At 49.2% G+C, this 8,673-nt stretch overlaps 1 long non-coding RNA gene across 1 annotated transcript; it reads left to right on the top strand.

The window, feature by feature from the left end:
* The first annotated feature begins 22 nt into the window (after window positions 1-22).
* On the top strand, window positions 23-7,844 carry LOC108940738 (uncharacterized). The gene is made up of 3 exons (XR_001966584.1): window positions 23-97; window positions 318-401; window positions 7,772-7,844. It is a non-coding gene; the product is annotated as an uncharacterized LOC108940738 (long non-coding RNA).
* The last annotated feature ends 829 nt before the right edge of the window (window positions 7,845-8,673 follow it).

Here is an 8,673-nt window from a genome sequence, read left to right as displayed (position 1 = left end):
CTCTTTTCTTCTTTTGTTGGAATTCCTTCGCTGCGGAAAGGGGCGGGGCGACGGGGGGCCGAGCTCGCAGCTCATTGGTTCAGCGCCCTTAGGACAGGTAAGGCCCGTCTCACCTGCAGGCTGCGGGGAGAGCTGGCTTCTGTTTACACACACACACACACACACACACTCTTCAGTGGCGGTTACACAAATATTACACGTTAACACCTCCAGTTAGCTGCTTTTCGACTCAAGTGCCCTGATGCAACAGCGCAGGGAAGGGCGCTTTGCGAAAGTACACCGATTTAATGCGAATTGCACTTGTTTTCTCGAGAAAGTCCGCCTCCCAAGATCCAAATACCTTCTCAGCAATTCCATAGCCTCCAGATGTTTGCCTCTGAGGTCACGGTTGGAATGAAACGGTGAGTAATCCGTTCACACCATTCCACCGTCCGCCTGCATGGAAGCGGGCACGTTTCGCACCGCAGCTCATCCTTTATCCCAGCCTCCTCCCCCAGTTTAATAATTGTGCTTTTTAAATTAGAGCATCCAGCATGACATCCTGCACTGAGGACAACCCCTGTCACACACACACACACACACACACACACATATAGAGATAACATCTCCAACGTCAGCCTCCTCTCAAACAAATGCGCTTTTGTTGGTCGGATAAAGTGCACTTTACAGCTCTTCGCGATCCATCGACACCCCGGACAGAGTCACCCGAACGTGCCCCTGAGCCGCGTGTTTTCCAGGATGCGGTTTAAAGAGCCCCAGCGCTTTGGTTAAAGAGCTCTGACGCCTGATCTTGTGCCATCGGTGTGTTTCATTCTCGCGTCCGGAGAGTCACCGTCGGCGCAACAAGCATGTGCGCATTCGCCGAGAACCGAACGACGTCCTGGAATTCGGTGTGTGTTCCCACTCGTTCGTCTCAATTCTACGTTTGCACTCAGCGTGTGAAAAAAAACGCGATTCGGGTTCCTCTTCTCCCTGATTTTTTTCCTCTCTTGGAAAATACTGCATGATAATATAATAATACTTCCTTTCAGACGTTCATAAAAAAATAATACAGTGCTTTTCATGCAGCGTACAAACTATGCAGAATATACTGTATTAGTTAGGAAATACCTATGACATGTGTATTTGCAGTAAATATGTTCAACAATAAATATAAATATTATTTATTTCTTATTTTTTACATTTAGTGGAAATTCTCACTGTGTCTTCAAGTGCTTTTCGTTTCTACCTGTTTAAACTGCTCGGTCATTTTTACCGGAGTAACTCAGGGTAATACCTTGCTCAAGAGGATGAGACAGCAGGAGGTGGGATTCAAACCTGGATTATTTGCAGGAAGCAGGCACAGCAAGTAGCACTTCTGTCTCACAGCACCTGGGTGGTGCGAGAGGACGTGGGTTCGATACCTGCTCAGTCTGTGTGGAGTTTGCATGTTCTCCCCATGTCTGTGTGGGTTTCCTCTGGGTGCTCTGGTTTCCTCCCACTGTCCAAAGACATGCTGTTCAGGTTCCCCCATAGTGTGTGAGTGACAGAGAGTGTGTTCCACTGATGTATGGATGAGTGACCCAGTGTAAGTAGTGTATCTAGCAGTGTAAGTCACTGCGGTGAATAAGGTGCGTGGACTGATAACACTACACAGAGTTCACTGGAAGTCGCTTTGGACAAAAGCGTCTTCTAAATACACACACACACACATTTTCAGAACCGCTCGTCCCTTACGGGGTCACGGGGAACCGGAGCCTACCCGGCAACACAGGGCGTAAGGCCGGAGGGGGAAGGGGACGCACCCAGGACGGGACGCCAGTCCGTCACAAGGCACCCCAAGCGGGACTCGAACCCCAGACCCACCGGAGAGTAGGACTGCGGTCCAACCCACTGCGCCACCGCACCCCCGTCTTCTAAATAAATAGATGTAAATATAACTCATTTATTTCCTGAGTGACCTACATCAGAAAGCCAGGATGCAGAGAAATACGCAAATGAGCCGTATTTAGTGTAAAGCTGAACTGGCTGAACTGCGTGAACGTTTCGCCGCTGTTTGCTCGGCGTTTGCCCAAAGCCCCAGAGACGGGACCTGTTATTTTCCCGTCATAATTTGCAGAAGGGCGTGGCCGTGCATTTCGGTGCCTCTTAGACAAACAGGTGGGGCCTCTTTCTTATGACTCGCCCGCCGCTCCGCTCGTCCTCGGGCGGATTTAAGGTCTAATGCGCCGCACGACCGCAGGGTTTGGAAAGAGCCGTCCTCACAAAGCTCGTCTCCGTGCCAGATCTGACCCGGCTTGCTTTGCTGGAGCGGGCGGGAGGCGGGGTTAGGGAGCGGGTCCAGGCCCGAGCAGGTTGTGCAGGTTCCGTCACCGCTTCCTGAGCTCAGGCTCCGCGGCTCCGAGGCTGCGGGAACACCGGCGGGGGCCTCCGCTTCCAAACCGCCGAGCGGGGAAACGGAACCGACCGGGCTCCTTCTTTCGCTGTCAGCCGGTCCCGCGGTTGCGAAGGTCCCCCGGAGGACACGGCAGGAAGCCTCGGGGCGGAACGCGCGCGCCCGCGCGGACAGACGTTCTCCAGCTTTGCGAGCTGCGCGACGCCCGGCAGCGGCTGCAGAATCTGGTGGCCGCATCTGGGAGAGAGGCCTGTATGAGCACGAAGCAGGTTTGCGCAACAAGCGCAGTCTTCCATGCGTGTTTTTTTTTTTTTTTCCTTTTTATTGCATGCACACCTGTGGATTCGTGGGAAAAGGATACTTGCCTGGGCCCGCCTCGGGTTCTGTCGCCTGTCTGCCAGGGAACGGCAGGGGCGGGTCGCGGCCCTTGGAGTTCACTGGCGGAGGCTCTGGAGATGGGGAGGTGGTGCTGCGTGCTGGGGGCAGGCGTTCCGGCACCCCCTTAATACACACGCAGGCACGCACACGCACACACACGCATGCACACCGCCCCTCTTCCCAGAACCAGCCATGCAGGGAAGGAGCTCCTTCCGATGCCCAGCGAGGCCTTTCTCTTGCAAAATAACTGACCCCCCCTTCCACCTCTCTCACGACTCGTTCTTGTTTTTTGTTTTGTAACCCGTTCATTGTTTATGATGTTCGGCGTCTGTGCACGCGCGTGTTTCTTTGAAATCGGACGACTTTGACAGCCCGCGCTTGACAGCGGCCCGTCGGATCCCAGTGGATTTCCGAGGGTGACGTCAGCGTGCCGACAGCGGGAGGCGGCACCGCCGGGTCTCCATCCTCGGTCAAGGGGTGCTGAGCGTTGAATTAATCGCCGTGCAAATTGATGTGCAAGACGGAAACATGAGCAGAGGAGGTTATGGAATTAATTGCAGTGAAATCGATTGGGCCCCGCGGGTACGGAAAGTGGAGAAACAGGTTTGCGCTTATTGAAATAGCAACGATAAGATCTGCAATCATTTAAGTGCGAATGTTTTCTGACAAATTGCTTTCTTCTTCTGGCGCCACATGACTCATCAGCTCGTGGGTTCATCTGCAACAACGTTGCAGGGTAGAATCACGTTTTTCATTCTGAACTTCTTTTGATCTTTTGATAAGGGATGCATAACTTCAAATATAGATCCTTTGTGTAATTTTAAATCAGATGTGAGACCATGTGGATAATAATTGTTTTTTTTTAATTTTTTTTTTAAAAAAACCTGTGTGGAGTTTGCATGTTCACCTCTTGTCTGTGTGGGTTTTCTTTGGGTGCTCTGGTTTCCTGATATTTTCTTAAAATATTACTTCGCATCCAGATTTTTCAGCCCTGCTTTCAGTGCCTGGGTGGTGCGTGAGGACGTGGGTTCGACCCCTGCTCAGTCTGTGTGGAGTCTGCATTTTCTCCCCATGTCTGCGTGGGTTTCCTCTGGGTGCTCTGGTTTCCTCCCACACTCCAAAGACATGCTGTTCAGGTTCCCCCATAGTGTGTGAGTGACAGAGAGAGTGTGTGTGTTCCACTGATGTATGGATGAGTGACCCATTGTAAGTAGTGTATCTAGCAGTGTAAGTCACCGCGGTGAATAAGGTGTGTGGGCTGGTAACACTACACAGAGTTCTTTGGATGTCGCTTTGGAGAAAAGCGCCTGCTAAATAAATAAATGTAAATTTATTCCTTTTAAATTTTTCTATTTTCTGTCTCGGATCGCTGAAGGCTGGCATGAGTGTTCTCACTGAAGCAAACGACAGTTCACCTCCAACTTTCCCATCCCACCGAGGAGTATAACGTTACCTGCTGTGTCTAAAGGCTTCTTTGAGGGATGAGCAGAAAGCGACAGCTGGAATCAAAGACTGTCTGACAAATCCTGCCTTTTAGCGGGACAAAGAGCGCTGGTATAGAGATATCCCTCCTCACCTCCAGCCTGGCTGCTGCTTGTGGGATTTCCTTTCACGAGCCCCCCGGGCTGGGCAGCACTTCCTGAACGCCTAATTAACTCCTCTCTTTCCTTCTCCCTGAGGGAGGAGGCGGAACCTTCCAGAAGTCGGGAACGGAGGGAGCGTAGTCCGGGGAATGGGCGTCAATGATTGACCGGGCGCAATGAGATAGGGGGCATACACACAAGAACTAGTGCCGCAGGTGTCCTTCATAGACGCCCAATCCAAGTGTCTGCTATCTTTACACGCTGCAGATATGTAGTGGGCGCCGTACCCACTGGAGGAGGGGAGGAGAGTCCCATTTCCGGGTGATCTCAGCAATTCCAACAGGAATCTACACCCCATGACCATAAAGCTGCACCACTGAAGTCCCCGGCTTCATCAGCCCACTCCTGGCCTCAGCTGTAGGCCCCATGAGGAGCCACTCAAGAGAACTTCAGGTTAGGCAGCAATGCAAGGAACAGCTGTGCTCTCCTTCCTTTTATCTTGTGCTATGAATATCACACTTTTTATGCATATTTTTTGAAAAATGCTGATCCTGAATGCTGCAGGTTCTCAGTTTAGAGTCCAAAGCGGTAGAATGAGCTCCCTCTGCCCCTCAGAGCTGCTGAATCCCTTTCAGCATTCAAGAAGGGTCCAAAAACACATCTGTTTCAGGCCCAATTCCCTCCTGACCTCCTCACTTCTCCAGAAACTTGCACCACATCATGTCATTTTGGAGGAAAGCATCTACTACCTGAGTAAATATAAGCACAAAATGCAGCTATGTGGACAAGTTCTTGTGCAGGTGCCCCATGGAAGACAGGAAGCAAAGACCATTCCTAGATGGTAATTGTCCCCATTCGTCCCCGGGGAGCTGAGCCTTTAGCCACACATAGCAAGGAATGTCCTTTCATGGAGCAAACGCACTAGAAACTGAATCCTTTACATTTCCACCGATAGTTTCTCACAATGGTACCGTTTCATTTTTATGAATGGGCATGAAAATCCATCACCAATCTTCAGCTACAAGCATAACTGGCTCACGTTTAGAAGCGTAATGAAATCTGTTGAAAGCACATTTGGAAAACAGTTTGAGTCTGGAAAATCACCAGACACTTTTCCCCAATTTATTTCAGCAAGAATTCTTTTATCACAATAATAACTCACACACACACACACATCTTCAGAACCGCTTGTCCCATACGGGGTCACGGGGAACCGGAGCCTACCCGGTGACACAGGGCGTAAGGCCGGAGGGGGAGGGGACATACCCAGGACAGGACGCCAGTCCATCGCAAGGCACCCCAAGCGGGACTCGAACCCCAGACCCACTAGACAGCAGGACTGTGGTCCAACCCACTGCGCCACCGCACCCCCTACAATAATAACTCATATGAATAAAATAAAGAGAATGAAAATTCTATCAGAATAAGTCTGGTGTTTGAAATGACTTCAGCTGCAGTTTTATACTCAAAAAAGGGCTATACGATGGCACAACATGTAGCACTGGTGCCAGACATGGGTTTGAATCCAGCTCACTCTATCTCCAGTTCGGATGTTCTTCCTGTGTTGGTATGGTTTCTGCCCGGTGCTCTGGTTTCCTCCCACAGTCCAAAGACATGCTGTTCAGTTTCACCCATAGTGTGTGAGTGACAGAGAGACTGCGTGTGTTCCATTGATGTGTACCTGAGACAGGTGTTTCAGGTGGACTGACGGCTCTGTCATAAACTTTATGGAAATATTAACTACTCTATGTGGATATTACAATGGACAGATGAATGGAATGTATATTATATATAATACAGGATGAATAGATAGAGGAATGCAATATATACAGCATCATAAATGAACTGTTCCATAGGCTCTTGTTCTTTCCTCCTTCACACAAGAATATAGATGGTATAGAAATATAACAGAATGTTATATTAAGCTATATTTAAAATATTAATTTTAAATATAATTAATATTTAAAGTATTAATAGAAATACTATTGTAACACGCCGGGGCGGAAGGGGCGGAGTCCGGGGTAAGCCAGCCGCAGCTGGGGCTAATTGCAACCTCTATTTCTACCCCCGCCAGTGAGGAGGAGAGAGAGAGAGAGAGAGAGAGAGAGAGAGAGAGAGAGAGAGAGAGAGAGAGAGAGAGAGAGAGAGAGAGAGAGAGAGAGAGAGAGAGAGAGTCAGTCAGTCAGTCAGTCAGTCAGTCAGTCATGACCCCGGTCCCAACCACAACCCCGAAGCACCGCCCCGCTTCTACCAGTTCCCGGTTCCCCCCTTTCCCCCGCTGTTATCTTCCCCTGCACCGCCCTAAATAAAGACGCCGAGAGGCGAGCACCTCACCTGTCCTGCCTCCTCTGTCACAACTATCTTATGTTGTCCGTAGAAGTAAGGTACTGAAATTTAATGTTTTGAACTCCTACAAAAGCAATGTAAATAGAACCGCTACACCCCAACCGGACTGCTTTGCTCTTCCACATCTGCCCCCTTGGTGGTCCCACGTAGAAAGGGGACCAAAGCCCGAAGGTTCTCGGTTCTGGCTCCGTTGTGGTGGAACGACCTCCCCTTGTCACTCAGAACTGCTGAATCTCTCTCCACATTTAAAAAGGGTCTGAAAACTCACCTCTTCCAGACTCACTTCGCCCATCATCTCTTAAGTTCACGTAAGGTGTAAATGTTCATGATGATGCTCAGATCAATCCTTTACACAGCTACTCCTGCAGTGTAACGTAGATGTTTACACGTATCAAAAAAAAAAAAATTACTAGGAAATTGATCAGGAGTGGATATTCTGATAAAGTTTTATGCAGCTACTCGTGTGATGAACGTTGGTTCATATGGTGGAAAGAAACTAACTGTACTTAAGAATCGCACGTCTGCATCTAAGTGTCTCTTCCTGCTCATGTAATGAACACATTGCATTTTCTATGAGATGTTTGTCGCTTTGGAGAAGAGAGCCTGATAAATGTATACATGTAAACGTGAATGTGACTCATTAAACTTTTCGTTCGTTTATAAATAAGTATTTATTGCTTTTTCGGATCCTCCTTGTGCTGTTATTCTTTATTTGTTAATGATATTCGCTGCTTGCCGCCAGGTTGGGTATGAAACAGTGGAGTGCTGCATGTTGCAGGGTTCACTTTTACAGAGAAATACCTACCGGTCTTTGATCTAGACTTCAGAACTTCCCGCGGAGCTTTTTTAACGCCACTTTTCGTCTCCCCGAGCCCATAAACTCCCTTCACCTTCCTTTCGTGGTCAAAGCAAACAGGCGTCTTTTATGGAGAGAAGGTCCCTCTCAGTTCTGTTTTCTCTGCGCTCAGCGTTGAGTCATACATGAATATACGTTAGAGGCGTTTAATCTTTTACGGTCTATGTTCATGGCTCCGTGAAAGAGGCTTGTTCATCGTGTAACTCTTATTATTTTATTATTTCTGCTTCATAGCTTCGCCTGCCCTCGGCCCGCGCCCCGGCAGATCTTGCGAGCGCCGCCCTTCGACTTTTAACGGTCCCCTCGGAGTTTAATAACCAGGCGGAGGCACGGAAATGAATGGAATTCGTGCTCCTTCTTTCCATCTTTCGTGCCGTTCGCAAGAACCGAAGGCACCGCGCGCCGTCGGGGCGGGAAGCGTAGAAGAGGAAAAGGTCTCCTCTCTCGGTGACCTTTGCAGGTACGTCGGGAGTCTGGGAGACGGCAGTCCTTCAGTGATGTGCGGAGGGAAAAATGTGCAGACACGGACGAGGCGCAGACTGAGTGTTCGGTACCGTCTCATTGCAACTGCAATTATTGTGTGTGTGTGTGTGTGTGTGAAAATACATTTGTTATATATATATATATACAGTTCTGTATGATTCAGTATCTTTAAAAATTGTTTGAGTAGTTGTATATATGAAAGGTTTTAAAATCTTTCTTGATGCCTTTTTAGCAGCATCGGTAGTTTGTACGAAATGAATTGCATGCAGTTTCAGAGGTTTTCAATGTGGCCACAACAAATAGATAGACAGATACACACACACACACACACTGTCTGAACCGCTTGTCCTGTTCGGTGTTGCAGGGAGCCGGAGCCTAACCCGGCAACACAGGGCGTAAGGCCGGAGGGGGAGGGAGGGGACACACCCAGGACGGGACGCCAGTCCGTCGCAAGGCACCCCAAGCGGGACTCGAACCCCAGACCTGCCAGAGAGCAGAACCCAGCCAAGCCCGCTGCACCACCGCACACCTGCCTGCTGAAAACTAATACAGTAAAAACTACCCAGCTGTGAAAACAAGTAAATCATTGTAAGTAGCTCAGTGTACGTCACTATGATAACGATCATACCTTACTAACCCCTGAGGGTAATTTC

This window comes from Scleropages formosus, chromosome 18, assembly GCF_900964775.1.
Source record: "Scleropages formosus chromosome 18, fSclFor1.1, whole genome shotgun sequence".
NCBI lineage: Eukaryota > Metazoa > Chordata > Actinopteri > Osteoglossiformes > Osteoglossidae > Scleropages > Scleropages formosus.
Note: the sequence above shows the minus strand (reverse complement) of the source record. Positions and strands in the feature narration are given on the sequence as shown.